This window comes from Eschrichtius robustus, chromosome 3 (assembly GCF_028021215.1).
Source record: "Eschrichtius robustus isolate mEscRob2 chromosome 3, mEscRob2.pri, whole genome shotgun sequence".
NCBI lineage: Eukaryota > Metazoa > Chordata > Mammalia > Artiodactyla > Eschrichtiidae > Eschrichtius > Eschrichtius robustus.
This window is the reverse complement of record NC_090826.1, coordinates 149,194,885-149,206,195: the sequence shown is the minus strand read 5'-3', so window position 1 is coordinate 149,206,195 and position 11,311 is coordinate 149,194,885.

Genomic DNA, 11,311 nt, shown 5'->3' with positions numbered 1-11,311 from the left:
CTCTAGGGAGCTGCCTCTAAATTCATTCTTTCTCCAAGAGGATAGCTTTTACTTTCACAGCAAAGTCAGGTTCCTCTAATAAAATGCTGGCATTACCTGGGGGGCGGCAGAAGGGGGGTGCTTAGTACATCGGCTTATCTGACCATCTCCTCAGGGGCACAGTTATCCATAGGGAGAGATAACATACCTAATGGGCTGAGGTGGACTGATGAGGAGAGGTGAGAACACACCTGAGAAGCTGAGCCAAAGAAGTGGGGATGGGGATTGTCTGGCCACTGGGGTGACACTGGCAACAAGATGAGACTCCGATTTACAATTTTGCTCCAGGTTCATCCTATAGCCTTATGTAGCACTCCCTCTCACTCCCTTCTGTGGTGGTTTGAATTATGTCCACTAATCCTTTGATCTGCCACCCCTCAACAGGTGAAGAGAGCTTGACCTTCCTTCCCTTGATTATGAGCCAGAGTTAGTGACTCCTGCTAACGGAAAGAATATGGCAGAAGTAACTGTGTTATTTCTGAGATGAAGTCATGTGGCTTTCATTTGGCCACTCTCTCTTGGATCACTGGCTCTGGGGGAAGCCAGCTGCCATGTCATGAGGAGAGGTCCATGTGGCACGGGACCGAGACATCCTGCCAACAGCTGTGTGAGCTCAGCCATCTTAGAAGTGGATCCTCCAACCCCAGTCAAGCCTTAAGATGGCTGCCACCCCATCAACATCCTGACTCCTACCTCATGGGAGCCCCTGAGCAGAACTATTCACTGTTAAGCTGCTCTCGAATTCCTGACCTAAAGAAACTGAAATGATACATATTTGTTCTTTGAAGCCACTACATTGTGTAGTCATTTGTTATACAGCAATAGGTAACTATTATACCTTCCAATGGGTCTCAATCAGCTGTTTCAGGTCAATATAATTCAGTGGTTCTTAGCATGGAAGGACCCAGCAAATAAAGATTATTAAGACTAATCTCTGGGGACCTCCCTGGTGGCGCAGTGGTTAAGAATCCGCCTGCCAATGCAGGGGACACAGGTTCGAGCCCTGGTCCGGGAAGATCCCACATGCCGCGGAGCAGCTAAGCCCATGCACCACCACTACTGAGCCTGCGCTCTAGAGCCCACAAGCCACAACTACTGAGCCCATGTGCCACAACTACTGAGCCTGTACTCTAGAGCCGGCGAGCCACAACTACTGAGTCCGCGCGCCTAGAGCCTGTGCTCCACAACAAGAGAAGCCACTGCAATGAGAAACCCGTGCGCAATGAAGAGTAGCCCCCGCTCGCCACAACTAGAGAAAAACCCGTGCACAGCAACAAAGACCCAACGCAGCCAAAAATAAATAAAATAAATAAATTTTAAAAAAAGAATCCTTAAAAAAAAAGACCAATCTCTGTATTTTGTAGGTAGGGAAATGAGCCCTGATCTGGAATAGGGCTAAAGTGCTTTGCTTTGTTTAATTTTGCCTACTTGAATAAATGCTTTTGAACCTCAGCATAGAAAGTTGTATGTTGGAATATACAAATTCATGCAAAGTACTGGGAGGGAAACAGTACACTTTCTCCATCTACTCTGATCCCAGAAAGGTGGCTCTTAGGTTCACTAGTCTTGACATCCATGCTTCTTGAACAAGGAATGAACAACCTGGCTTGAACAACGACAAAATTTTGAAAATATAGGGCACTGTCTTAGCAAAGTGCCATCTAGACTAAGAATCCTGGGATGACTTTGGGCTGGTTTGTTTCTGGACCAAACAGGGATTGCTCAGTCAGGGAAGCCAGCCAATGGGGCAGTCGGTGAACATATCTGAAAGGTCCCTGCCGGCATTCTAGAAAGATCTGTGTGGACAAAAAATATCACCTGCCATTTTAGTAAACAAAGGATGTTGCACCCATAAAGCCATCAGCCACTGTAGCCACCCCTGACGGTGTGCCCTGAGGGGATTCAAGATGGAGAAAAACAGGATACTGGCCCTAAAATAGTTAAGGTGCATAGCAAAGGAATGATTTCAATGAGTCCAAACTCTTGCATCTTCCCATACATAGAAAAACACTAAAATCATTAACTTGAGATGTCTGTTTTTGTGATTAGCAGTAATCTTTTGATGTTGGACTACATGTTTTGTTTGTTTCTTTGTTTGTTTTTCAACAAAAACTCTTATATACCCTGGCTCCTCCCTTACCTCTTTGGAACAGTCCCTCAGAGCCATCTGAGTGTCTGACTCCTGGACTTAGGTCCTCAGTAAGTCCACAGAGTGAAATATAATTCTCAACTTTCAGGTTGTGCGTTTTTTTTAGTTGACATCTGCTTAACTAACCTTGCTTAGCTCATGATAATTTTGGCTAAGTGCTTATCAGTGGCAGTGCTTGTAGCCTAACTGGGGCTGTATTTTTGCCGTAACGTGTCCCAGTTAATGTGCGCAGCAAGAGGTGGTGAGGTTTTGGACCCAGGTCCCCAGGTGGACTGGCATTTTACACGGCCTCTGCTCTGCTCGATTAACCTTGTGCTCCTCCGTGTTAGAGCTGCCCTTCCTAACCCCCCGGGAAAGCCAGCAGACGCTTGTTTGAACTGGATTATAGATTACACAGATCCCTTAGGTTAAGGTTCTTAGTCGGACTGGTAGTTAACATTTATTTTTGTATCCCCAAGATTTAGCACAGGGTCTGGCTCAAAAATGTTTGAATGAATGAATGAATGAATGGACAAAAGGATGACTACCACTCCCTGGGATGGTGAAATCCCAAAGGCGGGTCCGTCTGGCAAGCCTGATGGCTTTCCTGTTCCTTGCAGACAAGAAGCACCAGCCAGAGATCCTTAATTCTTCACTCAGAGCACAAGGACCTTTACAGATTTTCTTTCCTGTGCTTTGTCCTTTTTAAATGCAAACTGCGACACCGGGTTTCACAGAGGCAGAGGATTCTTACTCTGAATCACTCCATTATGTTTGAGCTCTACCTTGGCACTACTTCCTGGCCACACTGGACTCTCCCATTCCCAGATGGGCCCTGGGGTTTAGTTCCCATCAAAGACCTCCCAGGAAAGTCTGATATCTTCATCCCCAGTCTGGGTACTCTTAGCCAGGCTTAGCTGACAAAGGCACCTCAGTTCTCCCTTTCCAAACCAAAGTTTCTGGTTGACAATCCCCACACCTCACCTCAGCCCCAGGGGAAATCATTCTGTACTGAGTTATGCTAATATATTAATCAAATAAGACTCCTGCTTTGTATATCCAGGAGCCTTTCATTTTTTGATTTTTAAAGGGGCTTTGCATATCCCTGCTCTGACTTATTGGTTTTAATTTTATTTCTCCTCACGGTTTGCCTCACTGTCTACTTGATGGGGCCCCCAAAACAGCATGTGAGGGTGACCTTCCTTTTGAGTGCTCAGTACTATTGACTGTTCATGGGCACAGCCTAGGCTACAAGGTCAGCACCCTTAGTGAGTCACCTCTTTTTTAAAAATTGCATTTTTTTTCCCAGCTTTATTGAGATGTAATTGACATACAACATCGTATAAGTTTAAAGTGTAAAATGTGATGATTTAATACACGTACATACTGTGAAATGATTACTACAATAAGATTAATTAGTACCTCCATCAGCTCACATAATTACCGTTTTGTGGTGGTGGTGTTTGTGGTAAGAACAGTTAAGATGTAGTCTCTTAGCACCTTTCGAGCATATAATACAGCACTGTTAACTATAGTCACCTTGCTGTACATTAGATCCCCAGAACTTATTCATCTTCTAACTGGACGTTTGCACCCTTTGACCAGCATCTCCACCCCCAAGCCCCTGGCAACTACAATTCTACTCTGTTTCTATGAGTTCAGCTTTTTAGATTCCACATATAAGTGAGAACACACAGTATTTGCCTCGCTCTGACTTATTTCACTAAGCATAATACCCTCTAAGTGCATCCATGTTGCAAATTTCAAAATTTCATCTTTTTATGGGAAAATTGGTTTTTAAAAAAATTTTATATTGGAGTAGAGTTGATTTACAATGTTGTGTTAATTTCAGGTGTACAGCAAGGTGATTCGATTATACATATACATATATCTATTATTTTTCAGATTCTTTTCCCAAAAGGTTATTTCAGAATATCGAATAGCATCCCCTGTGCCATACAGTAGGTCCTTGTTTACTATTTTATATACAGTAGGTGTGTATATGTTGATCCCAAACTCCTAATTTATCCCTCCCCCACCCCCTTTCCCCTTTGATAACCATAAGTTTGTTTTCTATGTCTGTGAGTCTGTTTCTGTTTTGTAAATGATTTGTATCGTTTTTTTAGATTCCACACATAAGTGATATCATATGATATTTGTCTATTTCTGTCTGATTTACTTCACTTAGTATGATCATCTCTAGGTCCACCCATGTTGCTGCAAATGGCATTATTTCATTCTTCTTATGGCTGAGTAGTATTCCATTGTATATATGTACCACATCTTCTTTTTCCGTTTGTCTGCTGATGGGCACTTAGGTTGCTTCCATATCTTGCCTGCTGTAAATAATACTGCTATGAACACTGGGGTGCATGTATCTTTTTAATTAGTGTTTTCATTTTCTTCTGATATATACCCAGGGGTGGAATTGTTAGATCATATGGTAGTTCTATTTTTAGTTTTTTAAGGAACCTCCATAGTGTTTTCCTCAGTGGCTGCACCAATTTACATTCCCACCAACTGTCTACAAGAGTTCTCTTTTCTCCACACCCTCTCCAACGTTTGTTATTTGTGGTCTTTTTGATGATAGCCATTCTGACAAGTGTGATACGTTATCTCACTGTGGTTTCGATTTGTATTTCTCGGATGATTGGTGACAATGAGTATCTTTTCATGTGCCTGTTGGCCATCTAAATATCTTCTGCCCATTTTTTTTTTTAAATTTTATTTATTTATTTATTTATTTATGGCTGTGTTGGGTCTTCATTTCTGTGCGAGGGCTTTCTCCAGTTGCGGCAAGCGGGGGCCACTCTTCATCGCGGTGCACGGGCCTCTCACTATCGCGGCTTCTCTTGTTGCGGAGCACGGGCTCCAGTCATGCAGGCTCAGTAATTGTGGCTCACGGGCCCAGTTGCTCCGCGGCATGTGGGATCTTCCCAGACCAGGGCTCGAACCCGTGTCCCCTGCATTGGCAGGCAGACTCTGAAGCACTGCGCCACCAGGGAAGCCCCTTCTGCCCATTTTTTAATTGGGTTGTTTGGCTTTTTGATATTGAGTTGTATAAGCCGTTTACATACTTTGGATATTAACCCCTTATTGGTCATATCATTTGCAAATATTATCTCCCGTTCAAGTAGGTTTTCTTTTTGTTTTGTCAGTGGTTTCCTTTGTTGTGCAAAAGCTTTTAAGTTTAATTAGGTTCCATTTGTTTATTTTTGCTTTTGTTTCCTTTGCCTTAGGGTACTGATCCAAAAAAAAAATGTTACTACAATTTATGTTAAAGAGTATTCTGCCTATGTTTTCTTTTAGGAGTTTTATAGTATCCAGTCTTACATTTAGGTCTTTAATCCATTTTGAGTTTATTTTTGTGTATGGTGTGAGAAAGTGTTCTAATTTATTCTTTTACATGTAGCGGTCCAGTTTCCCAGCACCACATATTGAAAAGACTGTCTTTTCTCCAACGTATATTCTTACTTCCTTTTTAACCATAAATATGGGGGTTTACTTCTGAGCTCTCTATTCTGTTTCATTTATTTATGTGTCTGTTTTTGTGCCAGTACCATACAGTTTTGATTACCGTAGCTTTGTAGGATAGTCTGAGGTCATGGCGCTTGTTACCTCCAGCTCTGTTCTTTCTCAAGATTGTTTTGGCTACTCAGGGTCTTTTGTGTTTCCACGCAATTTTTTAAATTATTTGCTCTAGTTTTGCGAAAAATGCCATTGGTATTTTGATAGGGATTGCATTGAATCTGTAGATCGACTTGAGTAGTATGGTCATTTTAACAATATTAATTCTTCCAGTCCATGAACACAGTATATTTTTGCATCTGTTTGTGTTGCCTCCAGTTTCTTTCATCAGTGTCTTATAGTTTTCTGAGTACAGGTCTTTTACCTCTTTAGGTTAGCTCATTTAATTCTTAAAATAATTCTGTGAGGAGGTAGTAAAAGTAGTCCCCTGGGCTCTGTTGCTCCCTGTGTTCGTTTGCTAGGGGTTTTGGAGACTGGAAGTCTGAGATCAAAGTACTGGCAGGGTTGGCTCCTTCTAAGGGCTGTGAGGAAAACATCTGTTCCAAGCCTCTCTCGTTGCCTTGGCTTCTCCCTGTGTCTCTTCACGTTGTCTTCCCTCTATTTGAATCTGTCTCTGTGTCCAAATTTCCCTTTTGATAATGACTCCAGTCATACTGGATATGGGCCCACCCTATTGACCTCATTTTAACTTGATTACCTCTTTAAAGACCCTATCTCCAAATAAGTTCACATTTTGAGGTACTGAGGGTTACGGCTTCATCACAAGTATTGGGGGGTGGGGCGTGGAGGGACACAGTTCAACCCATAACTATCCCCAAATTACTGAACGGTAGGTTTCATAACAAAGATACATGGAAGCTGGTGCTGGCCGCCTCAGGGAGGTAGAGGCAGGAGACAGCCTATGCTACGCGTGAGTCACTCACAGTTCATAAACCCACTCACTAGGGTCACTCTCCAGGAGTGGAGCGTTCTACCTGATTCAATTGCTAAAGACAAAACAACAGGACCCGAATGGAGTCACTTGTGCTGAACCCACGTCACCAAAGTAAAACTTAGTACCTACCTAATTGCAGTTTCAGCCTCTCCGAGGAATGTAACTTTAAACCAGTCAGTCTGGAATTTCCTGGTCAGCAGTAGCGTGGTAATCCCCTCAATGGACCCCTTCCATCCCCCAAAGAAGGATGTGCTGATCACTCTTTTGCCTGTCCCCCTCTGGCTATAAAAACCTTCCACTTTGTATGATCCTCGGAGCTCCTTTCTAATCCCTGGGTGTGATGCTGCCCCATTCATGAATCGCTGGATAAAACCAATTGGGTCGGGCTTCCCTGGTGGCGCAGTGCTTGAGAGTCTGCCTGCCAATGCAGGGGACGCGGGTTCGAGCCCTGGTCTGGGAAGATCCCACGTGCCGCGGAGCGACTGGGCCCGTGAGCCACAATTGCTGAGCCTGCGCGTCTGGAGCCCGTGCTCCGCAACAGGAGAGGCCGCGAGAGTGAGAGGCCCGCGCACCGCGATGAGGAGTGGCCCCCGCTCGCCGCAACTGGAGAAAGCCCTCGCACAGAAACGAAGACCCAACGCAGCCAGAAATAATAAATAAATAAATTTAAAAAAAAAAAAAAAGTAGAGGAATTTAAACAAAAACTCCTAAAGAAACTCAACATTAAAAAAAAAAAAAACAAAAAAAAACCAATTGGGTCCTTACATTTACTCAGTGAATTTTGTCTCTTAACACACCCAACCGTCAAATAGTTTGATGTTTTTAAAGAGGGACCAAAAGATCTAGATTGAATTAGACTCTGATTCCAGGATCAGCCACCTCTTTAAATCTGAGTGACCCTAGAAATCCCTGTAGGTTCATTTCAAGGATAAGCAAGGCCCGGGCCAGCCACTAAAGCAACCACTGAGAAACGGAACAGAAAGAACAAGAGAGGAAGGATATATTAGGAGGGGTGTGAACCCAAGGAGCAGGAAGTGGAGTGTTGAGGAAAGAGGAAAGAAAAAGGAGGTCAGAGAACTGCAAACTGCCTCCAGTCGGCTGAGCTTTAAATTGCACCTCCTCGCTGGAGATCAAAGTAACATATGTAAATATGTTTTCAAAGGTCAAAAGTGTTGTTTTCACGCAATTGTAAAGTGTTATTTTCTAAGGCAGAAATACCACGACATTGTACCCTTTGGAAACTGGTACTCTAGGTTTTCTGACAGACTGCTACCTCGTCTTTCCTTCACTTAATTTTTTAGCCACAAATAGAGCATTGTAGCCCTTCTGTAGGTCACCAGCATCCGTCTTCGTTGCTTTGAGGAGGTTTGTGTTATAATCAGCAAATATGAAGAACTTCCAAGGCACATTAACCTCCGTGCTAACCTAACCGGGAGTGTCAGGTTAGCACACTCCCCTTCCTCCTGAGGTCCCGGCAAACTCTTATTGTAGAAGGCAAGAGAGTTGGAATAAATGTCCCTGACGCTCAAGTTTCATATTTTGCTCCTGGTTTCGCCTAAGACCCTGTGGATAGAAATTCAGCTGTGTTCCAGAGCCTTCCAACCACTGATTCTCAAAGCTACCCAAGGCCAACCTGACGGGCCTCAAACAGACCCAAGAAAGTGACTCTTCCCTTTAGTCCTTTCGGACAAACTACTTACAAGTCCATACACTCTGGTTTTTATGTACATCTAGGAGCTGCTCTCTAGTAGCTTGATAAGAGAATTATTAAAAGATAATCTAATTTGGAATTCGTAAACCAAAATCATGAGATACTAGTTCTTATCGAGGATTTCTAATTTCTAATTTAGTATCCCACCAAGAAGTCTGGCTTCCAGGGAAAGCTCTGATGGAGACTCGCCCACACCTGACTGTCTCTAGACCAGTGCTTTGTCATTAGTCTACAGTCAGTATTGCCATATTTGGGTCAAGGTCTTCAATTGCTGCCATTCTTGCTTTAATTATAATTTACTGTTAACTTAGCTTCATCATTATCAAGTTAGTTGCGATACGGTTAGCCTTAAAGCAACTAGTGTTGCATATTTGCTTCAACTGTATTTTTTGGCCTCTAATTTTCCAGTAATTATACCTAAAGACAATTATGCATTGCAATTTGAATATGAATCCTTAAAGCAACTAGTGTTGCATATTTGCTTCAACTGTATTTTTTGGCCTCTAATTTTCCAGTAATTATACCTAAAGACAATTATGCATTGCAATTTGAATATGAATCGTGTATGCCCTGGTTGCTAAAGCACATTGACACTTAATCCCCCCCAAATATACTTTACAATGGCCCCTCAATAGTATCCCTGAGTTATTTTTCCACTGGGACGTGAGAAAGGATGGGGTTGATTGGCTGTGGGCTATTTTGCCCAGCTTAAAGTGGGCTCAAGGAGGAAAAGAAAAGGTTGAAAACCACTGTCTTACACTTGAGGAATAAACAACTGAATATACAACACATCTTGCAAATAGCTTATAAGTGGCATGTGCAAACTCGTTTCCCTTGATAGATGCCTGGGAAATGAATGTCCACACTTACCTTCTTTCACCACCTACTCAGCTGCAGGCTTGCTGTGCTTGTAGCAGGAAGCAATGGAGTCTGACGGATCAGGCGGCAGAGCAGCGGTAAGGAATGGGAGGGGGTGGGGCTGTTCCGAGCAAAGGTTTCAGGGCAACTGTAAATATGAGAGGCAGGGGCACAAACAACACCGAGCTCTGCAAACAGTGGCCGAAGCTCGCAGCCAGAGGTTTCTGTTTAGGGCTGTGATAACTGCTGGTTGTACATTAGTAAATGGCAGTGACTATGAAAGCCCAAAGAAGACTTTGGAAGACTGGGCATTCACACATTCAGGAATCCCTCTAAGCTGGGTCTGGGCTGACCTCAGGCACAACCGTGGTCTCACACGTTTCCTTTCCTGTGGATCCCACTGAATTTCATTTGTGTCTCTTTTGTAACATTGTGTTCTGTCTTGCTTTATAGTGGTTTATGAAGGTCTAATTCCCTTGCAGACTTCATTTCTTTGGGGGTAGGACCAGGTTTCACCTGTCTTCAGGGGACAGCTTGACAGAATGCCAGCAGTGGAGTGGGGGATCAGCCTTCTGTTAGAATTGTCTCTGTCCTAAGTACTGAAAACCCAACTCAAGCTTTCACCAAAAACAAACAAGAAACAAACAAACAAAACCCCAAACAAAGAAAAGTATTGATACACAGAGGTATTAATAGTTTCCATTATGACTTAATCCAGAGACTCTAAGACTTTCAGATCTCTCTCTCTCTCATAAACAGATGAGATGGAGAAGGATGGATGGAGGGCTAGACATGGAGAGATAGAGATATATCTCTCAATGCCTCCCTTTTTTCACACACACACTCAATTCTGCTTCTTTCTGTATTGCCCTCATCTTCTCCTACAAGTGAGCTTCCTCCATACAAGTGGTGGCAGTGCTTGTAAATAGTTTATCTCATTTCTGCTTAGCAACCCAGAGGGGGAAGGACTTCTCTTTCCCTGATCAGCATATACAAGTCCAAGGAAGTCTCTGATTGGCCAGATCTCAGTTGCAAGCTTACCCCAGGGAGGGGAGAAGGGTTTTGTGATGGACAGTCCCACCAGAATCTCCTGGTAAAGCGGAGAGAGAAAATTCCCCAGAGGAAAGGGTATTTGTAAATGCTGTTACCAAAAATAAGGATTTGGAGGGTGCGGGTGGAAAAGAAGCGGAAGTTGGGCCCACAAAATAGGAACTGTCCATTTCAATGGATGGGATGCCGTAGGTAAGGGGACAGGGCCTTGTACTGAAATAGACATTAAACTGAGCCATCCATTTCCTCCTTCTTTGGGCAGTTCCCGGTCCCTCTGTTCTTGGAGCCTCCTACTTCCTTCCTTAAATATCCTTGTCCCAGCTGCACCTAAAGTCACTTCTGAGACTGTTGGGGAACTGCAGCCGAAGGGAGCTGAAAGGACCCTCCCCTGCTTGACTCTCTCCAGGAGCAGGAGAGAAAATGTTTTTGATCTGGAACAGAAGGAAGGTTCACAGGGAAATCAGAAAGCTGTAGTAGAAAAGAAAGGAAAGCTAGCACTGCGAGGCCATAAGGCCCATTCTCTCGAGTGCCTGAGGAGTTAGGAGCTGGGTCACAGCAAGTCCCATTAGAATTAGTGGCAGGGTTCAGAGAGGTGCCATTCAACTGACACGCAGGGTGACTGTTCTCTTTCCCCTCCTCTCTTCCCTCCTGCTTTTTCTCTTCTCCGCTGTTTCCACGTTATCAGAGACCTCCAGGCAGTGTTCCTTCCCTTGACAGAGGCTCAGCAGGAGGAGTGCTACAGTCCAGAGCTGAGGTGTTGAAGCAGGAAGCAGAGAGTGATTTAACTCGGGCTCTGATGGGCCTGGGGGTGGAGGCATAGCTGGTGTCAGTCCAGTAACCTGCTCCATGAGGCTTTTCTTGGAGTCAGTGGCCCAGAAGACATCTGCAGAGGAGGATGGTTGACAAACCAGGCTCCTGAGCCCGTCGCAAGTGTGGCCCTGGCAATGGATTCAGTGCCAGTGGGAACCAGGACCAGGGGGACGAGGACGACTACACCTGAACAAGGATTTGCGCTGAGTCCTTGTTTGTTTTTTGGTTTTGTCACTGAAATCATATTCCAGTA